Raw genomic sequence first — 20,406 nt, 5'->3', positions numbered from 1 at the left:
AGCTTCAGACTTCTTGTCTGTAAAGTACAGTTCCTAACCACTCACCTCACTTGTATTTTGTGACAAATACATAGGAAAATATTTGTGAAAGTGTATTTTAATTAAAATTTATGATACAAAACAAATAATTTTATAATATGCTATTCTTTCAAATGAGTTTAATCTTTTAGAACTTTTTCTTAGAAATGCCTACAAATAACACATCATATTATGTTTTGAACTTATGAATTTTTAATTAATTGATAAAATACTGCAAATATTCTTGCTGTTCTGATTTTGTAACCATCAGGGCAAGCTCAACATTTGCTATATTAAGACCATGCATGTGTCTCCAGACCTCGTTCTTTTCCTAGGTCTGGTTTTATAAGTGCTGGAGATAAAACCAAGTCTGATTTATACGATGCATTTTTTTGATAGAGTGAGAGAGACAGCGTAAGCAGAGGAAAGACGAGGAGAGGAGAGAGCGGGGGGAGAGAATGCTAAGCATTCTGAGCATGGTGCTCAAACCCATGACCCTGGGATCATGACCTGAGCCGAAATCAAGAGTCTGATGCTCAACCGACTGAGCCACCCAGGGGCTTTTATATGATCCATCTTACATGGGAAGTGTCTATGACTCTAAGTATCTTTGATCAACCTCAAGAACACAGCTAGTGTAATAATTTTTGAAGATAACCATGGTTAGTTTGATGATTACCAGTTTCATTTACTGAATTGTAAAATGATTGTGTTTTATTTTCTAAGTAATTTTAATATCATGAGAAGCATGCCAGAACAGACTGATGAAGAGTAAGTTGTGCAAAATTTTTCTCCAATAAAACGGGCCAGGGGTGCCTGGGTGGCTCAGGTGGTTAATTAAGTGTCAGACTCTTGGTTTTGGCTTAGGTCATGATCTGACAGTCATGAGATCGAGTCCCACATGCGACTCTGCTGGGCATGGAACCTAGTTGAGATTCTCTCTCTCTCTTTCTCTTCCTCTGCCCCTCTCCCACTTGCATGCTCGAGCTTTTCTCTCTCTCACTCTCTCTCTAAAAGCAAACAAACAAACAAAAACCTGGCCAGAGAACTTTTAAAAACACTGTATTCATTTTAGTTATTCTCTTTACGTCTTTTGTTTCAACACACTTTTCTGAAGATAGGCTTAGAGAGGATGAGCCAGCTAGATGTGGTAGCAAGACTTTCATATAGTAAGAACTATACATACAAGTTTCCATGTTCCTGTTTTCATAAAGGGAGGGCACTAAGTTCCTTTCCTGTAGTAGGCTTTTAAGAGAGTTAATTTTCATAATTCCAGTCTCAGGACATTGTTAACATTTGATATCTTATAATGTTTCAGAGGAATCAAGGTTCAATACCCAAAATTTAACCAGAATTACAATATATAGTCCAGTTTAAATCTACCAAATATGAGTAGCAAAGAGGATTAAACGAAGTATGTTTCTCCCACCCAAACTTTTGTCAAAGGCTGAGAAAAGTTCTACTGAACTCTGATGAAGAAGGATCTTTCCTAAAGGTGTGCAGAGGTTGGGGTAGAAAAATGTACTTGGACAACTTCAGAATAATCCCTGGTCTTCAATAAATTGCCCATAGTGTGTTTTATATAATTTTTGTCCTAAAAGATACACAATGAAGTATGTTCGGTGTTGACAATTTTGGGAAACTGCATACTACACCTCTCAAGTATGTAGCATAAAATCCTTTTCCCACCTCAGTTAATATGCTTTGGAAAATTCAGCAGAATGAATCTGGGAAAAATACTGATTTAGATACATCTTGATTTACAGACGTGAAGGGGGCTAGTTGCGTGTATACTGCACAGCCTGTTCTGGGCTCTAAGCAAGGCTGCAGGAATGTCAGAAATCACAACATCTTTTTGACTTTCGCATCAATCAATCCACATAGGCAGCCTTCAATATGCTATCCAAGTATTTAATGAACCTGGAGTCAGAAAACTCTCTTAACAGCTATATAACAAGCATGGGTGGGTCAAATCCCCACTTTCACAGGTGAGGGAACTGCCTTGTTTCAAGCTAACATTCGTAATTTTAGTTTGCGTCTGAAGTTAATCTAAGGTTGTGGCTATAATTTGGAGAGTGTAGCTGTAACAAACCAGAGTTTTCTTGTTAGTTGCTCAGTTATCCAATGTTTAGAATTTCTTTTTTTGATACAGGAAATTGGTTGTATTTTAGATCTTGATTGCTACTTCATTACAATTGACAATTTATGATTAAAGACATTTTCTGGTTTAGAAAAAATCTTGTATGTATTACAAAACAAGCAGATTTGGTTATGAGCATTTTCCATTATAGAAGATACCAAATACATCCAAGAGAGCTTGAAGGCAGGAATGACATTCAAGAAATCAGGATTTCACATCCAACTCACTAAAAAAAAAACTTATGACACAATTTTTGATTTGTCTGAGCCTCATTTTGCTTATCTTTCAACTGCAATGATTGAGGAATATAATATGATGTTCTTTCTAAAACTAAATTTGCCTACTATTTCCTTATAATTTTCCTAGAGGGTCCCTATAAGTATTGACTCATTTAAGTGGTTAGTTATAAAATATTACTATCATTTCTGGATTTTATATTCCTAACTCACAATAGGCCTTTACATAGGAACATACTTTGAAATAGGTCCTTTCCTTATGAAGAAACAGTCCACAGCTCTTTTGTTATTATAGCTATGCAGTGATGATTACTTTGCTTTAAGTGACTGGGGTATATAGAAGGGATATGAAACTTGACAGAAAATTATATGAAAAGCCACCTACTCCAGATAAAAAATGAAACATCTCTGAAGGTATAAGGCAATGAAACACAAAATCTGATTTATTTAGCTATACCTTGGTGTTTTACCCTTAAGAACATACCAATTCCATGAAGATCTACAGAATGTTTGAAAATACTTCCTTTTTGTTTTTCCTTCTTTCTTTTAATACCTAACTCCAAGTCCTCCTGTTTGTAAGAGTTTCTTCCTCACCCCTAACTGATCCTCCGACCTGCCTCTTCCTCTGTATAGTTCTGCCCCCTAGACATACCGCTCTACAATCCACACTTCCTAGCCCATCTCAAGACATATGCTTCTAATTCAAGCAAAAGGAAAACTAAAACAAACAAAAATACAACTTTCAACAGAAATAAGAATCATTTTACATGCAAGTGAGTGTGGTAACTTCCTGGCTCCTACAAGGTCAGGTACAGACATGAAAATCCCACCTGAGTGACTCCTTAGATGATATGAGCCCTTCCTAGAACTTATTTATTACACAGTAAAGAAGAGTAGGATGTTCTTTCTGTAAGCCTCTACCACTGACAGTGTAGCATTTTTAGATTAAGCCATGGGAAATCTAGCATGATTTACAAATACAACAGCCCAAGAATAACAGCCTTTCTGCCATCCGTGATTGGCACTGCTATTATAGACTCTATTATAATCTTATCTCGATGTCCAACAAAGCTATTCATTCAGCAACTAAGCTCACGTCAAAGACAACACAGAGGCTCCTTATTTGCAGAAAAATGTTTTTCAAAAACACAGTCTCATTGCTCAGACAGAACCAAGTGTGTACATGACATGGTGCAAGGTGCTTATGATAGAAGGTGGCAGGCAGGAAATGAAGTTGAAACAGAAATACCAACTGAGAAGGTGTTTAATCTTTGAGGTGTGAGGTATTACATTCTAGCACTCTCTGATATCAGGCATGAAGGGAAAAAGTAGCTAAAACATATGGGGGAAAATACACTTAAGTCCCTTTGATGTCTGTGTCGGCAAAGCACTTCAACTTTCACATCCAGTCTTTAATAAAACAGCTGAAGTTCCTGGTTTGTAAATAAAGGAAGCTAAGAGATTGCTGAGTAGAGTCTGTTGTACACATAAAAATGAAACCTCACTTCAACCTGAAGTGAGGTTTATGCCTGAAACCACTCATCTCAATATTCATGCACACATATACGTATACACACCTCTTAGAACTATCTTATACCTCCATTCCTGCTTTTCATAGGCCTGTAATTTTAAATTAATTTTCATCATGGGAAACTAATGAATTCCTACAAATGTATATTTTCAAAATTTTGAGGAAAGTTGGATATCCCTCTTTTCCCACAAGGCAGAAACTGAAGGCCAAAAGCACTGTGGTAATAAGGCCAAATCCAGGTGACTCTCCACATGGAATGATCAATAAAACATGTAACTGACTTTTCAGCAGGAGTAAGGGGCAGATACAATAGCAGCAAACAAAAAAGGAGATTTTGCCAGTGATGCAGAGCCTCCAAATCCATAAGAGCAGCAAAGACCTCTTAGAGACTAAACATGAGGCAGATAAATTTTAACACCAAGAGAATCCAAACCACACCCACACTGGTCTTCCCAGTGGATTATGCTGATGATCCATATAGCACAGATTTGCAGAGAGCAATTCCTTCTCCAACTCCACCCTCACCAATCATGCACGTGTGAGTTTCCACACTTCTCTGGACCTACTACTGACACCATCTCCTACCAAGAGCTAATGGGTGAAACTTAGAAAGCATGCAAAGAAATTTGTGCTCCTTAAGCAGGTCTATTCCATTCACCCGAGACAGTTGCATAGAATTCCAGAAACTAAGAATCGGCACTGAAATCTGAGATGGTCTGAATACAGTTCTACCCAAAAAAGAATCCTCTCAATTGCCCTTCAGTCTGTGGTGATGTCTCTGCTTTAGTATCTTCCAGATGCATGCATTCTCAACAGACATACAGATATGATGATGGTTCAAATTTGGGCCACTATAAATTTTAATGAAATCTATCTCATCTTGAGTTGTGATCTGGTCCCCTGTGGTTTTTACCAACAGATTCTGCCAGGTCCTTGGAAGAGAGAAATAAGAGGTATTTTGTAAGAGATCATTGGTTAATTATTTTAGCTTTTTGTTCTAGAAACTTTTTAACATTGACATTGAGTTTATCAACACCCAATCTTTAAAACTTTTACAATTTTAGAAAAATGTCAGTCTCTTCATGTGGTGCCTCCAAGTTAATCATGATTTTTTTAAATACTACTGATGGAAATTCTCCAACTGTGTTATAAACTCCTTCAATAAATGATAGGGTAATTTATTAAACTTAAAATGATTTCATTTAAATGAGATTAGTGTTAGGGGCGCCTGGGTGGCTCAGTCGGTTAAGCGTCCGACTTCGACTCTGGTCACGATCTCATGGTCGATGAGTTCGAGCCCCGCATCAGGCTCTGGGCTGATGGCTCGGAGCCTGGAGCCTGCTTCTGATTCTGTGTCTCCCTCTCTCTCTGCCCCTCCCCCGTTCATGCTCTCTGTCTCAAAAATAAATAAACGTTAAAAAAAAAAAATAAATGAGATCAGTGTCTTTTATTGTTTCATAATGTATTTCAGACTTTACTTTTCCAATTGGAAAACTGATTTTATTGATCTTGAATATGGAAGAAAAATAGCTGAGTAGAGCTCTTAGTAGTACATCATCTAGGAAACCATGGGCTGATCTCGTCCTTGTCCAGCTCACTCCCTGTCCTCGATAACACTCTGTCACAATTCTCTACTATTCTAGCCTTTTACCTGCGCTCATATTCTTCCAGACCTTAGCCACTTATTTACACACATGTGGCATTCTATATTTTGGGAACTTTACCATCTGGATTCATAACAGCATAGTCTGTGAAGTGCATTGATTTTTTTGTTGGTATCCCCTTTATTTTTTTCCCTAGGAATAATAAGCGATATTATCATCAGATTTTCACATTTTTCATTTCAAAAGTACATCAGTTTATGATGTGCATGTTTCTTTTTTTCCCCCATTTTTGGAACCCAGCTTCTGTCAAATCTAGAGGTATGTTTGACAGGGACTCATACTTCTTTATTTCTCTTTTATGCATCCTACAACATTTTCACCCAAGATTCCAATCATTTACAGAATCCAACTCCAAAACTGCTTGATTCCATCCAAGCAATAAAGTCTTGGCAGGGCTCTGTGCTGTGACTACCTCTCTCAGATTTAGAATTCAGATGTGACAGGGTTTCATGAATACACATATTAACACGTGTAACTGGATTAAGAAGTGAAGTCAGATTTTCCTTACAGATAGTAAATCCGATTTGGCTGATTGGTTTGACATGAGGACTGACTTTAACAAATGAGTAAAATAAACATCTTCCATATATTAGCTAATTCTATAGTTCTTAGATTGTAACAATATATTGAAAGTGTGTGAAAAGAAAGCATTTTATCAAGACTACTTATCATTAAATGTGTATCAAAATTAATAATAATAGCTATTGAATACATCTCAGTAAAAAATAGCCTTTTTGGTATACTTCGTATAAATTAAGAAATAAAATGACTCTAATGACAGGGTGCTAAATCTTTTTGCAAGTTAGGACCAAAATTGATGAGAACCTAATTGAATTGTCAGCTTATAGATTAATAAAAATATTTTTGATGATAGATCACTATATGAATTTTTGGCACAAAACTTGGAAGGAGTTCAAAGAATTGTTATTGCTACCCCAGAACTCTTTCCATTTTTATCTTCTTATTTATGATAATAAGTTTTTTCAGGGCTTACATATATGGAGAATATAAAAATATAAAAATAATTTATGTTGAACTTTGCCTCAATCAAATAATAACTAATATTCATTCAGGAGCAAACAAGCTATTCTTATTAAGAGATTATTTTCAGTAATATTTTATTTTTTATATTTAATAATTACTTACAAAAATCTATAATATTATGTTGTTTTGTTCAATTGGGTAGTAATAATTTTCACGAACTCAATCCAAAAGACATTTGTTAACACTTAGAACTTTATGGCCAGAAAAATAAACATAATTAAAAATTTATATAATTATTTTTGCTGTAGATAAATATGATAGGTGGCCAATAAAAGACTTTAAGCAGCATAAAATTATATTGTATTAGAGTAAAATTCACTGTAAAAATATAATGGAAATATGGGTTCAAAGAAGAAAGCAAAATCTCAATTAAGAGATACTGCTATCCCAAAACATTTGCCAACTATTAAATAAGAGCTTGTGTATTTTTAAATAAGTGTTTCTTGAATCATGATATTAAAAAACTGGAAGGGAAAATAAAGGTTGGCTATTACACTGGTCTTCATACTTATTTGGTGGCATTATCTGAAATAATTCTGAATAATTTTGTATTCCCTCAAATATTAAAGTGACTTCTACATTTTCCATCTTAAGTTGAAATGGTTACCAAAGACGTTAATTTCTGTTACAATATAAATAATAACACTTAAAACTTTCAAAAACAGTTACATTCACTTTTTAAAATATAGCCAGAGGGAATCCAAACACTATGGCAGTTTGATACGAGCATCATCTGTGTTGTCCATGTCACTGGTAAGCTTCTGCAGTATCACCTCTCCTGTTATGTTTTTCTCAATGGTTCCACTGGGCTTCTCCTATCACCTCTGTCCTTTCAAATGCTGGTGGTAACTATGCATTTGCATTTACTTTGTGCTTATATACATTATATACTTGCTACATATCCAGCACATAGTAGGTGCTCGGTAAATGTTAGTTATTATGGTCATAATACTATCTTCCTTGATAAATAATTCAAGTACACATTATTATCAGTTTCACACATTGTTTTATACATATCAAATTTTAAGTATTTTTCCATTTTTTCAAGAGTACTGGGCAATTTGTTAGTTTTACATTTTCATTTAGACATTTTCTTTTCCTTTTCAGATTGCTACTTAAAATATATATTCAGAATCAGGATATTATCTCAATGACCATGACTTTAATACACTCTAAAATTTTCATTTTATGATTAAAACATTATCACAGAGTGATTTTTCACCTAGTTGAACTAGATAAGTACTCATTGACCAAGTTAGCCCTGGAAACTGGATAGAATTTAAGACACACTCTCTACTCTGGAAAATGAAAACACCATCCATGCTATTCCACACTCTGGTTGTACATCCAACCTGCCAGTCAACATATACCATTGCTTTTCCACTATCAAAGTTTATAACACTTATATTGTTTTATATAACTATTATTCTCATGTTTTATGCCTAAGTTTTAATTCTAAAGATTGAAAACCATTAATATTATTATTATGTAAATATTATTCACTATAGGACCCAGTATAGCAATTGGACAAATAACAGAAGACAAGTAATTTTATTTTGAAAGCTGTTTTCTTGAAGTATATCAAAGGCTTGTGTTCAAATGAGTTATTTATTTTAAACTCTCAGTTATTCAATTTGTTTCATTTATCTAGGGCAGATTTCTTGTTAGCTTGTTTGTTTGTTTTCTCTTGAAAGTTTAACATTTTCCTCCAACTCTCACATTTATTTTCTTGTTCACAAAAGAAATGTTTGCCTCCTTGGCCAAATAACTAAGTCATCCAGCTTCTTAATCAATAAAATATGTTGAATAGAATAATTGTTTTGAAAACAATCTTCTTAGAAAACCTGCTATCTCTTCTAAAGTTGATGCACGTTTTTCATTTTGACATTTCTTTTAATAGCATTCCAAGTTTAATGTCCTATTTTTTTTTTTTTTAATTTCTGTGCTGTCCTCTTGCTTAGTTTCCACTTACGTTTCGGTGGAGTACATTCTTAAATATATGTTTTTAAATAAACTCCTCCCAAATTTGAATATTTATCCTTTGGCCTTCACACATGATTGAGAGATTAGCTGGGGTAAAATTTCTAGGTTCAAAATAATTTTGCTCAGATTTTCAAAGCTCTATATTATTTCTTGTTTTCATTTTACTCAAATATACGTGCATCACTGATTTCCCACTTATATTTATGTATCAAATAGTAAGCTTATAATATAGGCATCAAACACTGGCTGCCCCAGCATGTTTATAGTTCTGCTATTCCAAGAGGCTTTCTCTATGAACCTAAAGACTGGCTGCTTAAAATAGTGCTTATTCTTAGACATGAAAGCCTTGAATAATTACACTATGGATATTAATCATGGTAGCCCTAATATTCAAGGGGTACTAATTCAGGAACTTAATTTGATGCTCTTGCACAATGGCCTGCAGGTGGGAAGGTAAATAAGCCAACCTCTGGAGGTGTAGATAAAAATATAGATAGCCACAGATGAAATGGAGCCAATATGATAATTGAAGTTATCTTCCTCATCCAGCAAAAATGTTTACATGCCCTAATTTTACCACTTTTCCTCCCTTGACTGAAAATTTTCTTAATTCAGGAATGAAGATAGTGGGTAGTAAATAGAAAACATAGGATCAGAAATCTCATTATCTGTGCTCTAGGCATTTCTGTCACTAATTAGCTATAAGCCTCTAAGAAAGCCATAGCCTCCTTGAGTCATAACACAATGATACTTGAGGTCCTATCGATCCTAAAATTCTATAATATTATGAAAATAAATGTCCACAAAATGTCTTTCTGTTCCTGGATATGTACAACACAATCAAGCATTAAGCATATAGGAATCACATATCGACATATATAACACATTTATATACTCATTTTATTAAACAGGCACTGTATTTAGTGCTAACACCTATCTTTCTCCTCTCCAGGATGCTGTGACTGGTCTCTACATGATTTTCTTATCCCACACAACCTATTGATGAGTTTTAAAGCACACAGAAGCAGAGGAATGCTTGAATTATAGTACTATAATATGTTTAATCAACAATATGAAACTAAAACAGTTTTCTTTTTTTTTTTTTTTTAACGAAACCTCCCTTTCCATATACGGTTTTGTTTTTTTCTTCCTAACTCATTCTTACATCAGTCAGCTCAGTAAACCCACCTTGAACATCCTATTGGTTCAGTGTCTGCGGTCTTAGAGATCTCTTCCCATGTTCAGTGTTTTGGCTACTGTCTAATGCTGTTGTCACATATGTCATCTTTGTTACCTTAGATCCAACCACTTCTCTTTTTCATAAAATTGCAAAGTGACCTTCGCATTCTTTTCAATAAAAAAATGCCTTAATCTATGTAATTGGGCAAATATGTGTTATATATACACAACTGGGGAAAAATTACCATTCCTCTAATTTTCCATGTAATCTAGTTTTATATCTTACAATAATTAAGATTATTGAGTATATATTTATTGGTTATTTAATAAGAACACTTCTATACCACATGGTTTGTCTAACTTATTTAAATTTTTTTAATGTTTATTTATTTTTGAGGGAGAGAGACAGAGCATGAAATGGGGGGGGGGCAGTCAAAGAGAGGGAGACACAGAATCTGAAGCAGGCTCCAGGCTCCGAGCTGTCAGCACAGAGCCCGATGCGGGGCTCGAACTCACAAACCCGAAGTCGGATGCCTAACCAACTGAGCCACCAAGGGGCCCCTATTTACCTTATTTAAATACATTACTTCATTTGGGTCTTTGAATTAATCTGGGGCATAAAAAGAGAAATGTAATCCATGTTTTACAGATTGGGAAAATGAGGCAAGAAGATGCTGAAGAATGAGCTACAGTTGTATTCCAGGATGCTGAAGCCAATCCCATTAATATTTGCTGCATCCTCCCACTAATAAGATTTGAATTATATTTTTATTTTTTTCATATTTGTTCTAATGTCAGCTCAACTTCAGTACCTATTTTCTATAAATCCTTTTTATCCCAAATTTCTTTCATTCATTAAGCATATATTAATCAGCCTTCCAACATAAGTCAGATTCTGTGCTAGATACCAGGGCTACTACAGTATACAAACTCAGACATGGCTCCTGCTCTCAGGAAGCATGGACCACTTAAGGCAAGACATTAATCCAATAATTCTGGAAACAAATGGATGTTATAACTGGCAAATGCTACAAAGTGAAAGCAACCAGTGTCCTCAGATCCTGTACTTGGGAGATGTGACCTAGTCAGAGGGGTCAGGGAAGGCAACCCTGAAAAAGTGGCATTTGAGCTTTGGTTGAACAATGAAGCAAGAGTTTTACCAGAAAAGAGGAGAAAGAGAAATCAACATATTCAAAGACCTTAACAATAGGAAGCATGACAACTGGGGAGTAAGGAAAGTAGCCCAGTGTGAATAGAAGCAAAAGAATCAGAGAGAACATAACTTAAGATGACACATGAGAAGAAATGGAGGCCAGGCTCTACAGGGTTTTAAAGCTAAGGTTAGTGAGTTTTGTCTTTATCCAAAAAACAACAGGATTGTATAATTTAATTTATATGAAATTTACAGAAGAAGAAAATCCACAGAGACAGAAGGCACATCAGTGGTTGTCAGGGCTGGAAGAAGAGTGGGAATGGAGTGTGACTGCTAATGGATATAAGGTTTCTTTTTGAGAAGATAAAAATATTCTAAAATTAGGGATAATTCACAACTCTATGAATATACTAAAAACTATTGAATTGCAACTTTAAAAGAATGAATTTTATGGCATGTAAGTTATATCTTGATAAATTTATTATTAAAAAATAACAATAGAAAAGTATAAAAGATTTTAAGAAGAGAGCTCTCTTACTAGGATTAGAGTTTTAAAAGGATCATGCTGGCTTCAGCGGTGAAAAAGATTTGAGTGGAAAAAGAAGGGTACTATAATAGCCTAAGTGAGGGAAATTTAGAAAGGAAAACCAATAGGACTTAATGATAGATTGAGCAGAAAAAAAAACAAATAAAAAGATGTCCTTTTCTAGCTTGAACAGGGAATGGATGTTTGTATCATTCACTGACATTGTGGTAATGGAGGATGATCAGATTGGAGGGGGTGGGGGGGCTGCAGTGGATATTGAATTCAGTCTTTTCTTATGTTGAGGAGGGGGTTCCCTGGAAAGATGTTAAATAAAAATTAGGATATATAGGTCTGAAACTCAGAGTAGATTTCTCAGTCAAGAGAAAACGTACAAGTCTTCTACATACAAATTAAAATAATAGGCATGGATAGACAAAAACAGCCTTGAGAGAGAATACAAGGTGAGAAGAGACCAGGATTGACCCTTGAGGAACTGGCCTCAAGTTGCTGGCCATGTAAACAGTAAAAGTGGAAAAAGAAAAATAAACAGAAGCCAGAGAAATGGGAGAACTAGGAGCATGTTCTGTCAAAGAGGACAAGGGGAGCATTTCAAAAACCGCTATGGCAGCTCTCATATTAAAGTATTACATTGTTTCTTACCTCGTTCTTCCGCTAGATTATGAGTTTTTTGAAGGCAGGCATATTTTCCTCTTACATTTACTTCACTTAGTACTTGGCCCACATGAAGCAATCAATCAATATGTGTGGTTTGCAACTGAATGTTTAAATTTGTTTTTGGTGAAAAAACGGTTACATTGGTAAACCAATTTTTTAAAACATGCCTTTGGGACAAAGAAAAAGAGCCCATAATTCTATACTAGAAAAACTTTAATGCAACAGACAAAAGGAAAAGTCATTTTTCCTAAGTAAACAGAGAGATACATCTAACTCCATAGTACAGTGCAAGTGCATGGCGTAAACAGAGGTAAATGAAAATGACTAGCAGCAGCAACAGTCTAGCAGCAATTGTGGTAAAGGCAGAAATGCACAATAAAATCGAGGCTTGCTTAAATTGAAAAGGGAGCCAAGATATTTTCAGAGTTAGATCTTTTAGGAAAAAGCCAAGCCAATGAACAGGAACAAAAATTAAGGAGGCTGAGGAAGAGACGAATTTATGAACCATGGCTACAATTTGGCTCCCACTTACCCAGGATTCAAAAGATGTCACCAATTCCTATTCAGCAGGATTGTTAATAAACAAGCCTACCTGTATAAAAAGTATGTAAAAATCAACAGTATATTCATAATTATACATATATACACATAAGGAGTTTAACTACTTAGTTACTTCATAAACTATTTGCATTATTCTTTTAATTTGATTCTTTTGCTTCTACATTCTAGCAGCTTGTTGAAAGCCTACTGACCATAACCTTGATGTTTAAGCAGAGACTTCATTAGACCAGATGCACTCAACTGCAAGACATCTTCACAGCTGCCCTGAAGAAGTCTGGGTATGGCAGAGTACCTGAGTCTCACCCAGTGCCAGCTAATACTACTCTGAGCTGGACTGAAAATTTCACCCTAACCAAACTTGCTTGAGCAGCCCTGGTCAGCTAGAGCTTTGTAAATTAAAGAAAATCTACGATCTGCATTTAGAAAGTTCATCACATCCTTCTTCCTCATTCTAACCTTGTCTCAAAAGTTTCACAAATGACACATCACAAAAAGGAGTTAGACATCTCCCATAAGTCTCATCTTGTTATCTTCTCTTGCTCTCTTACCATTTCATATATTTCTTTGCTGTACCTCTTTTCTTCTGGAGATCTGTAACATATACTTTCTCCTAGTAGCTTTATTTTTAAGCCTTTTTGAAAAGCACTAACTTATTCTCTTAAACTTTTTATGGTAAAAATTAGTCAATAATGCTCCCATTTATATGCTCTCATCACCTTTTCCATTGGTAACCACATTGCCTAATAATATGTTCTAGACCTGTTATCCTGAAGCAGTAAGACTTTTTTTTAATATAAAATCTTTGTCTCATAATTTTCTTTCTTCACCCATGCTGAGGATGCTTTATTTCTAATACTGCCAGCCAGAGGCACAGATACTGAACAATTTCAATTCCTTCTCCTGTCTTTGTCCAAATTTATTTAGATGGCTATTTCTTCTTATTTTTCTGAATATGCAGAAATATAAAAGTAAAGGTACTGCCTTTCAGTTTGTTTTTCACTTATGTGGAACAACTAGGCACTTAACCCTTAAAAGCAAGCATTTTTTTTTTTTGAGAGAGAGAGAGAGAGAGAGAGAGAGCGCGCAAGTGTGAGCCAGAGAGAGAAGGAGAGAAAGAATCCCAAGCAGACTGTCAGCATGGAGCCTGATTCAGGGCTAAAACTCATGAACCAAGAGATCATGACCTGAGCTGAAATCAAGAGTCAGAGGCTTAACTGGCTGAGCCACGCAGGTGTCCCCCAAAAGCAAGCATCCTTAAGTTTTGGTGCAAATAAGTTTTCTTGGCTATCAGGACCATCACTGTGCCTTGAAAACTGATTTTGCCATAGGTTCTGATCCGTCTTTCCTTCACTGGCCACAGGCTCAACTGGTAGTCACACATGGGAACCATTCATTTCAGCCACTGTGGGTCAGAGCAGCTATTGGGGCTGCTTCCCTCCACTGCCTCCAATGGAAAAGTCACCACGAGAGGGATTACAAATCACTACATCCACAACATGTTCCACAAAACAGGCTAATCAGCATGTAGTTTGGGGAAGTTATCTACTCCACAGAAATTCAAATAAGTAAATCTAAGACTCTGAGAAGTGCTGCAATAAAGAATGATATTTCACTTTGTTTAACCTTGGATTTCCTACTCTTATTGAGAACATCTGTTGTGTTGTGCACCTGTGTAAAAACTATTAGCATTTGGCGAATCAAGGTTTAACAAACAGTCCTCTGGAAACCTTTAGATTAAGAAGCAAGGCCAATTCTTATTCAGCTAAGGTTAATAGCCTTTAGAACACTAGACAAATCTTTCTAGGACAAGATTTTCTCATGTGATTTTTGTCCTTAGACTTCTATAAGAAGCTCTATTTATTACATAAGTCTATATTTTTAAGATGCTCCCTAGAGGGAGAAACTGCCACCGCCCTACCCGAAATCTGAGGATCTGATGTGAGCAGATCGGTGTTCAAATCCCTGCTCTGTTATTTAGTAGCTGGCTTCGATTTTCTCCTCGGTAGAATTGAGAATAGGTCTCCCCTAATATCAGCACAGCCCAGGGCAAAAGGACAAATGAGGGCCAACACACCAACATACTATTTGTCTAAATACCTGAAAGTTATCAAGTAACCTATGCTCCCTACTAGCCTATTTTCCACTCAGCCTCCTCTTCCCCCTCCTCAAGTCTAGTCCTCTGGGGATCACAAACCAGAGTCCATTGAGCCACCTTGCTCTCCCTGGGGCCAGCCCCTGCCCCCTGCAAGCCTGGGTAGGAGCTCTGGTCTGCTGGAACTGGGCAGGGAAGAAGCTTCTCATGCCTCCTGGATGGTGACTGGAGTGCCAGAGGGATTTCCTTCTGAGTCATGATTTACAGACAAACTCTAAGCACCTAACAAAAGTAGATCATCCAAGCACAGAGTATGAGGTAGGGAGGAAAAGAATGCAACTAACTAGAGATCTTGGTTATCCCAGACACCCACTTTGGTGATTTGGGCAGCCGGATGGAAGCAAGAACACTGTTTCTTTTCCTAGTTTCCCAAGGCAGAATATGTGATATGCATACATGCACACACACACACAGACTCTCAGCCCAGATCCTCTGGCCTGGGGCAGTTATTTTGGCTAATGTTTTTACTTTCCATGACTCTTGTAGAGTTAAATTCATTCCAAAAAGAAGAGAGACAGAGAGACAGAGAGACACAGAGAGAAAGGAAAATCTTAGCTTGAAACGGAAAAAAAAATGTCTTTGTGTTTTAATATCCATGATTTGCAGTGTCATCTAAAGCTCAGAGCACTGACTGGAGGACCTTTTTATTCATATCTAAGGGCAGCAATGATTGAGACAATTGTACCTGTTGCATAGAATTATGCAAGAATTAAATATGATGACGCATGTGAAAACTGTGTATTTCTTATACAATTTTCAAAATAAAGAGTCACTTTTCCCTAAGTTTTGCCAATAAATCTTGTTGGGGAGAAAGAAGGCAATGAGCTATATTCTTTTTTTTTTTTCCTCAGGTGATCTTTATTTTTTCTTTAAATATGAAATTTATTGTCAAACTGGTTTCCATACAACACCCAGTAATGAGCTGTATTCTTAGAAGATGAACAAACCTGGAAACCAGTCCAAGTGTTATTCCACTGCTCAATTATTTCAACGCACTTAGACATTATAGCATTGTGCTGGACTCTGTGCCTAAAAGGTTATCAGTTTTCTCATATATTCCAGAATAACTAGATAACTCAACTCTTTAAGAATAAGCACTAGGGCCTGACTTCAACTGACTGCTATAATGGAGAGGGGAACAGATCCCTTATAACCTCTCTTAGAAATGATAAGCAGAGATGACATTCAGTCTAACTTGATGAACTCATACAGAATATTTTTATATTTTTATTTTTTAATTGATGTATAATTGACACACAGTGTTACATTAATTTCAAGTGTACAACACAGTGTTTGACAAGTTAAAACATTATGCTGTGCTCACTACAGGTGTAGTTACCATCTGTCACCATATACTATTAGAATACCATTGACTATACTCCCTATGTGTACCTTTTATTCTCATAACTGGAAGCCCATATCTCCAAGTCCCCATCACCCATTTTGCCCATCCCCCCCATCCTCCTCCCTCTGGCAACCATAAATTTGTTTTCTGCATTTATAGGTCTGATTCTACTTTTTCTTTATTCATTTTTTTTTGTTTTATAGATTCCACACATGAGTGGAATCATATCCTGTCACATGGAGTATTTCTAAATTCTAGGTCCCTCCCTGATACTTCACATCAATTAGACATAGGTTGATCCAACTTTTGAATAAAGAGCTTGCATTAAACTTTATAAATATGTATATTCCAGGGGTGCCTGGGTGGCTCAGTAGGTTTAGTGTCCGACTTTGACTCTGGTCATGATCTCTCAGTTGGTGGGTTCGAGCCCCATGTAGGGCTCTGTGCTGACAGCTCAGAGCCTGGAGCCTGCTTTGGATTCTGTGTCTTCCTCTCTCTCTTCCCCTCCCCCACTCAAGCTCTGTCTCTTTCTCTCTCTCTCAAAAATAAATGAACATTAAAAATTTAGGAAAAAATAATAAAATAACATAAATATAAATAGTCCAGTTGTAACAATGATACAAAATTTATTTTTCTGAGAAGCAAATGCACAGGTCTTGATGGGACTGTCTTTAGGTATAATTTGTTAATCTCATATAAGATAAGAAAAAATTTTTAACTGTATTGTGAGTGTTGCAGGGTTTCAGGCCTCTGAAATGGAATTTGGTCAAGGATATTCTAAGCAAATGGATAACAGTTTATATGATATATATGCTATATATTTCATGTCTATGTATGTTTATCTTACCTGTTCATATTCTCATGCATAGTCTTCAACTCAATCAGGCCATCAGCCCACTGAATAACCTGTACTCACTGCTACCAATAAGCTAAACTTTTATCCATGAAGGGCCATGTCCTCCCACCCAAACATCCTTCAGGGAAAGGGCCCTGAGAATTTCCTCTGGATTCCTATCTTTACCACTCCATCGGTCCAATACTTTTTAATGTCATATATACATATTTTGCCTTGTTGTTGAGATGATAAATCCACTTGAGAGCACAGAACAGAAATCAAATGACTTCGTATCGAGTGCCTAGCATAGTGCTAATGACTTCACTTGACCAGAGAATAGCTAGTTATTACGAGGCAGACTTAAAGGTCCACATAATTAATTAGTGCTCAGCCTAATTGCTGTTTTAATTCCAGAAGTAAGGTTAGACAACCTAGCAGGCTATTTGAGGTCTGCTTTGTTCAACATGCTGTCAGAGACACCTGCAAAATACACAGATATGAACTAAGTAATGCAAACCCTCAACTAATTAAGGGGTTTAGTGTGTATGTGCTCCTATAATGAATAATTAACAGAAGCAATTGGAGATACTTCCATGCTAACATGGTGGAAGCTGTGGTTGGATTTGATTTCCCTTTTGTGTTTCCTTTGAAAGCATGCACACACCAGCTACCATTCTTTATATTATGTTTATAGGTATATCATGTCTGGGGCCTCTGAGGTGGAAATTATGACAGTTGTTCTAGCACCAGTGATAGACAATTAAAAAATAATTAACAAGAATAATTAGCATGGGGCCAAGGGAGGAGAGCTTTTATTTTATTAGCTAGTTTGATGTGATTAAATGTATACAGAACACAGAGCTAGAAAAGTACTTTTATATGGCAATATAGAAGAAACTACAATTTCTCATTTTTATTTTATTTTCCTGCTTTTCCTTCCCACCGACAGCAAGAAGTAGTCTCTGTGATCCTCACTGCTTTTTGAAAAATGCCATCCTACATCTCTCACAGCATATCTCCATTTGACTGAAGACATAACTGCACAGCTCAAATGAAAACACAGAAGTGGAACATCAGGATCTGTCAGCATAATGCTTCTGGGGTTGCCCATTAGGTGATTACTTTGGCACCAGCTCAGGAGAAAAGAAAGAAAAAGGCAAAGGTGGAAAGCATCGATAGGATTTTTACTTGTTTTTGCTTATCATGTTTTACTTTCCTGAGAGCAAGACTAACCTATGCTGGTTAAAAGAACAGAGGTGTTAACACTCACTTTTAGCCAGTAAAGTGTTCCCAGCACTGATTATCTTATAATTGGACAAGACAGCATACAGTTTTATCCAGTAATTTCCCTGTTCCAGGGAAGCTGTACACACTCAAGAATGATCTCCTGCTGAGAGAAAAGCCCTTAGTTAAACAACTCAGCCATCCAGCAAGAGCTCATGCTTTCTAGTCAGGCAGATCAGGCTGAAACACTAGCCTCCCTCACATACTAGAACTGAGTGGACCTGGACACGGTACTTTCTCTTTTTGAACTGATACTGTCTGTAAAGCGATGGCAATAATATTCACCTCACCTGGTATTTGCATTATCATTTATTTGAATGCTACTCCCTTTATCACTATATTTGTTACTATTATTTGCTTATTTAGCCGATTTAAAACTGAACCTGCTCCCTCACCTGCAAAATGTTGATAATACTCGAATGTTTAGTATGAGATTTAAATGAGGTCCTCAAGTAAAGCTACTCAGGCTATATCATTTATTAATACCCACTAAGTGCAAAAGTAAGGAATGTTAGTAGGTAACTAAATTTCTGACTTAGATTTATTGAAAGAAAAAGAAAAAAAAAAAGCTGAAGATCCAATATAGATACAGGCATCAGGACAATGGCTTTCATATTCCAAGGATCAGAATATAGTAGCCCTTGGTTCTTTTTGTTTACTCGCCTTTTGTTTATTATAAATCTATGCAGGAAACCAATCTATCTCCTAAGCACTAGATATTTGTTAAAGCATGAAAATATAATTAACACGTCATCACACCATTCCGTTTCTCCTGGAACTTGACAGCACTGTGGAACAAGAAAACAGGGTAAATGAAGTGAGAGAAGCCTTTAACTGTGATTGTAATGGTAGACAGGAAATAATTTGTGACAATTTGGATTCTTCAGATGAGTTTCTCGGATGCAATTTGCCTAGAGGACACTAGAGATGGAAAATGGAGAATGGGTGGCCAATCACATCACAGGGTGTGAAAAGGGCTGGCCTGTCTGAAGTTATTACAGTGAGTTTATAGTAATTTGTGTTTATTATATCAGGAAACTCACTCCCCAGCAGCTGTGGTTTCCCTGGGGGTCACTAGATTTTTAACAGAACCCAACATAGGCTTTCAGGGCCTAGGCTCATAATATCTATCAACATTATTTAGTCATTCATCTAACAAATATTTTTGAACATCATCCTATGCTAGTCATTGACCTCTTGGACTTGTAGTCCAGTGGGAGGCAGGAAAAGGCTATCTCAAAGTCAAGCTCTAATAAATAAACATTAAGAAAATGTTATATAGACTGAAACTTCCATCACCATAGCCACCAATATCTCATAATATACCGCAGAAATATTATCAGAGAGGGAGAGATTGAAAGCTCAAAACTAAGCAAGATATGTTTGCCCTTGGCACTTTCATGCAGTTATCTTACTTTCCCTTGTGAGTTTTTGGCACCTTGTTTTACAGCATGAACCAACAGCTCTGAAAAAGCTCCAGATATATCTGATTTTCCCCACCATGTTAGAACCAAGAATAATTCTCAAATTCTTCCACGTCCAAAAATACTAAGACTAAATATCCTAGCTCAGGTGATGGCAACTAAACTTCAATTACAGCTCCTGAACATATTATTCAAGTATTTTTGACTGAGTAAATGAACAACAGAAGTCTCTGAGGTGGAAGAGAATGAAGGAAGTTTGTGGATGATATAAGGAGACATTTTCTTTTTTTTTTTTTTTTTTTTTTTTTTAAATTTTTTTTTTCAACATTTTTTATTTATTTTTGGGACAGAGAGAGACAGAGCATGAACGGGGGAGGGGCAGAGAGAGAGGGAGACACAGAATCGGAAACAGGCTCCAGGCTCCGAGCCATCAGCCCAGAGCCTGACGCGGGGCTCGAACTCACGGACCGCGAGATCGTGACCTGGCTGAAGTCGGACGCTTAACCGACTGCGCCACCCAGGCGCCCCAAGGAGACATTTTCAGAGGAACAAAAGGAGGGTACAGATTTAGGCAGGCTGGCTGCCTCTGTCAACAGGGTGTTCCTCATAGTTCATTCCAATTCTGCCTGAGACTTTCCCTTTCAAAACATCCACAA

At 36.5% G+C, this 20,406-nt stretch overlaps 1 non-coding gene across 1 annotated transcript; it reads left to right on the top strand.

Moving 5' to 3' along the window:
• Positions 1–250: 250 nt before the first annotated feature.
• On the top strand, positions 251–382 carry LOC131515607 (small nucleolar RNA SNORA72). The gene has a single exon (XR_009263661.1). It is a non-coding gene; the product is annotated as a small nucleolar RNA SNORA72 (small nucleolar RNA).
• Positions 383–20,406: the final 20,024 nt, after the last annotated feature.

The sequence above is a fragment of the Neofelis nebulosa genome, chromosome 6 (genome assembly GCF_028018385.1).
Source record: "Neofelis nebulosa isolate mNeoNeb1 chromosome 6, mNeoNeb1.pri, whole genome shotgun sequence".
Lineage (NCBI taxonomy): Eukaryota > Metazoa > Chordata > Mammalia > Carnivora > Felidae > Neofelis > Neofelis nebulosa.
This window is presented reverse-complemented; position numbering and strand designations above follow the sequence as displayed.